This window comes from Engraulis encrasicolus, chromosome 2 (genome assembly GCF_034702125.1).
Source record: "Engraulis encrasicolus isolate BLACKSEA-1 chromosome 2, IST_EnEncr_1.0, whole genome shotgun sequence".
Taxonomy (NCBI): Eukaryota; Metazoa; Chordata; class Actinopteri; order Clupeiformes; family Engraulidae; genus Engraulis; species Engraulis encrasicolus.
The window spans coordinates 59,407,081-59,412,080 of record NC_085858.1 but is presented as its reverse complement, the minus strand read 5'-3'; positions in this window follow the sequence as shown (position 1 = coordinate 59,412,080).

The window sequence follows — 5,000 nt, the reverse complement described above, 5'->3', positions numbered from 1 at the left end:
TAATGTATGTTCTCTACAAGTCTTCTGTTGTCCAGTCTTGCACTTTAAATGTCTGTATGAGCAATGTCTACGTCCATACTGTCTATGTCCATGTATGAGTACTGTCTATGTCTATACTGTCTATGTCCTTACCTAGATTAGTCTATGTCTGCATGGGAGAGCAAGAAACGCAATTTCAAATTCTTTGTATGACCAGTGCCTGTAAAGAAATTGACAATAAACTTGACTTAACTTGACTTGACTTGACTTGATGAGTGTGTGAGGTGATCTCCAGCGGGTCAGAGGTCTTATGTCAGGGGTCATGAAGAGTGATGAGCGGAATGCGCGCACACAAACACACACACACACACACACACACACACACACACACACACACACACACACACACACACACACACACACACACACACACACACACACACAGACACACACACACACACACACACACACACACACACACACACACACACACACACACAAACACACACACACACACACACACACACACACACACACACAGACACACACACACACACACTCTCTCTGCTCTGTTCCCAATACAGCAGCATGTATGGAAAATACACACACACACACACATTCACATATGCACGCACGAGATTCGTTTTTTTATACTTTTAGATATTGACTCGGGAATACCTATTCAGGTTACCAGGAATACCTAATAGGAATTGTACGCAACAAGGAAAGATCATCTAAGTAGTGTGTGTGTGTGTGTGTGTGTGTGTGTGTGTGTGTGTGTGTGTGTGTGTGTGTGTGTGTGTGTGTGTGTGTGTGTGTGTGTGTGTGTGTGTGTGTGCAGGGTTGGGCTGGGCTGGGACCGAAAAGTGTCCCAGGCATTTTTGGCATAGATCCCCCGAAGACACACACGGTCCTCTTTCACACAATATCTTCACTGGTTAGTGGTTTCTTTTGCCTTAAGACATGTAAAAGTTTTTATCTTTTACCTGACATGTTTCGACGGTGTTACTTCCGTCTTCATCAGAGGGTCACTGTGATGTTGATGAGTGACGTGCTTTAAAAACAGCTGATGTTGTTGTGGAGGTGTGACCTCCCTGTCAATAATGACAGGTTGGTCACACCTCCTGCTGTTAGAGTTGTCCTCTTAGGATGGTGGTCCAGGTGTGTGAGAGCATGTATGCCCCCTCATCCCTGTTCATGGTACTTGGGCTACACTTTCTGATCTCCATAACAACATCAGCTGTTTTTAAAGCACGTCACTCATCAACATCACAGTGACCCTCTGATGAAGACGGAAGTAACACCGTCGAAACATGTCAGGTAAAAGATAAAAACTTTTACATGTCTTAAGGCAAAAGAAACCACTAAGTGTTTAAGTTAAACAGTTAGACATAATGAACTTAATACATATGAATATCTTCACTGGTTACATTGGTGATGAACCAATAGGCCTCCACCTCTAAATTGCGGGCCAACCCTAGGCGTCTAAATCACAGCCTCCATTCAATATCGATATCTTATTATTTGATGCGATACGAATAGATTATTTTCGATACTTAAGAATTCCCCACGATACGATACAATACGATTCGATTAGATTTTTTCTCCAATTACTTTTCCACTTCTATTAAGTTATTGGACAGGGACCAGCGATTCGATTATTTTTGATACTTAAGAATACCCCACGATACAATGCGATTCGATTCAATCATCAGACTATATCATGATATATCGATACATTTCGATATTATTACACCCCTAGCCAACCCCCAGGAAAACAGGCACAACACCCACCGGGAAAATGCCCTGTATGCCAGACTACCTGTGTGTGTGTGTGTGTGTGTGTGTGTGTGTGTGTGTGTGTGTGTGTGTGTGTGTGTGTGTGTGTGTGTGTGTGTGTGTGTGTGCGCGCGCACAAGCATGTGCATGCACTATGTGTGTCCTTCTCGATAGTTTCCCACAACACCCATCGCTGCTAAAACTGCCCATGGAAGCATATAAAAGCAGGTGACTCTGGACAGGTACCGTCTCGCTAGCAGAACTATTGCCACTACTGCTACCACCACCACTACTACGACTACCACCTCTGGTTCTGCTGCTACACCTGATAGAGTGTGTGGTGTTGTTAGGATGAGGTCTGCCATCTCCCTGATGGTGCTGCTGATGGTCTCCATGTACCCAGACTGAAGTCCAGCCAGAGAGCCAGGGCACTGGGGCTGCTGCTGCTGATGTCCAGCCAGAGAGCCAGGGCACTGGGGATGCTGCTGAAGACCAGACAGAGAGCCAGACCACTGGGGCTGCTGCTGACGCTGCTGAAGTCCAGCCAGAGAGCCAGGACACTGGGGCTGCTGCTGTTGCTGAAGTCTCTACCCAGCTGGACGTCTCTGCTGAGCGGAAGGAACTCCGAGACATGGTGATGGAGCAGAGCGGCCTGTTTAAGGAAATGGAGGAGAGACTGGAGGCCAGCGAGACCAAGGTAGCCGTTCTGGAGAGGGTGGCTGCAGAACAACGGACAGAACTGACAGCTGTGAAGACAGACATGATGAACATGAAGGTGGAGCATGCAGCTGTTGAAGAGAGACTGCTGGCTAAGGTGGCGGCTTTGGAGAGGGAGAATGCAGACCAAGAGACGGAGCTGCACACAAACACACACACACACACACACACACACACACACACACACACACACACACACACACACACACACACACACCCTCTCTGCTCTGTTCCCAATACAGCAGCATGTATGGAAAATACACACACACACACACACACACATTCACGCATGCACGCACGAGATTCGTTTTTTTTTACTTTTAGATATTGACTCTGGAATACCTAATAGGCATTGTACGCAACAAGGAAAGATCATCAAAGTAGTGTGTGTGTGTGTGTGTGTGTGTGTGTGTGTGTGTGTGTGGACGTCTCTGCTGAGCTGAAGGAACTCCGAGACATGGTGATGGAGCAGAGCGGCCTGCTTAAGGAAATGGAAGAGAGACTGGAGGCCAGCGAGACCAAGGTAGCCGTTCTGGAGAGAGTGGCTGCAGAACAACGGACAGAAGTGAAGTGAAAGCCCATTGGGAAACTCCAACTCCCATTGTCATTGTGACACAGCACTCCACTGCACACAAGTGAACACTGCACACAACGAAATTGCATTTATGCCTCACCCGTGCAAGGGGGCAGCCCTCAGTGGCGCCCCATGGGGAGCAGTGCGGTGGGACGTTACCATGCTCAGGGTACCTCAGTCATGGAGGAGGATGGGGGAGAGCACTAGTTGATTACTCCCCCCACCAACCTGGCGGGTCGGGAGTCGAACCGGCAACCTCTGGGATGCAAGTCTGACGCCCTAACCGCTCACCCATGACTGCCAACTGACAGCTGTGAAGACAGACATGATATACATGAAGATGGAGAATGCAGCTGCTGAAGAGAGAGTGCTGGCTAAGGTGGATGCTTTGGAGAGGGATAACTCCCATCATATATCAACTGTCTGGTGTCACGCCAAACCAGTTCCTATGGCACTAGGTCAGGAAATAAAATTATCTTAAATATTCCTACAGTGCGTACTGAATTAGGTAAGACTTCTTTTAGTTCATATGCCCCACATGTTTGGAATAACCTCCAAAACACCTTAAGCTTGGCATCTGTGCCCTCTATAGAGAGTTTTAAAAATCTTTTAAAAACAACTTTAGTAGAGGAGTGTCACTGCTTTTAAACTCAGTTTTACAGAGGTTTTGTGTGTGTGTGTTTTTTATGTCAGATTTTGTTAGTTTGTTAGTTCTTACTGTTTAGTGCTTGATGGTCTTACTTGTTAGTCTTGTCCAGTGTCTATTTTGTTTGCCCCTATGTCTGATATGTCTTATATCCTTACGTGTGCTTTTTTTTAATTTATTTGTTTTTATGTCATAATATGCATGTGCCTCCTCTGTCTTAATGCCGTCTTGGCCAGGACTCCCTGGAAGAAGAGGTTTTTACCTCAATGGGACCTTCCTGGTTAAATAAAGGTCAAATAAATAAAAAAAAAAGAAAACGCAGACCAAGAGACGGAGCTGGTAGGCGTTGAAGAGACTGCTGGCTAAGGTAGAGGGATGAATTACTGGATCATCTGTTAAGGAATAATTTGATCCAAATGAACTGCTTTTTGTTTTAGATATATTTAGTTCATGTTTGTTCTGCTTCCCCAAGGTGGCGGCTCTGGAGACGGTGACTGCAGACCAGCAGACGGAGCTGACAGCTGTGAAGGAGAGACTGGAGACCAGCGAGACTAAGGTTTATTTGATTATTTGTTCATTTGTTTATTTGTTTATTTTAAGGTTTATTTGTTTACTTATTTATTTGTTGGATTCCCATCAGTGATGCCACAGCTATTCTGCCTGGGGTCCGTTATTCAATTCCATTATTCAATTAAAAATCAGTTATGAGTTATAAACATACCTGTCAACCATCCCTAATTTCCCGGGAAACTCCCTAATTTTGACTCATTTCCCGATTTCTTCCCGATTTGATTTTTTCCCCGGAAATATCCCGGATTTTTCACATTATCAAAAAACACCGTCGGTCCAGTAGGCTATTTATAGGCTACCCACGGCCCTGTCCGACGAGCCACACCCCCTCTTGAAGAGAGAGACGAGGGTCTTGCTTATCAAGCTACCTGCCAGAAGACGGTATGCCAGATACCACCAAGAATTGAAGTTCCTTGAAAATACGAGCTATCAACCTCGAGCTCTGTAGCGCTTGTGCGCCCACTCTTTTCCTCAGAAACCGTCACTTCATGCAACGCATAAAACAGCCTCGGAACAGCAAATCGTGAGATTAGCCTAATCACAACCTGTAGCCATACCAGCACGAAGTTTTGCACGAACAGACAACTTATGTGACAAAACAACAAAAAGAAACGCATTGCGCTCATTTCATTGTTTTGTTTTCATTGCATTGTTTCTCCACGCTGTAAAACGTGTGCTGAGGGATTTTAGACAGGATCTGTCTTTGCACGCGCGCTGTTGTGAAAAGCAGAGTGG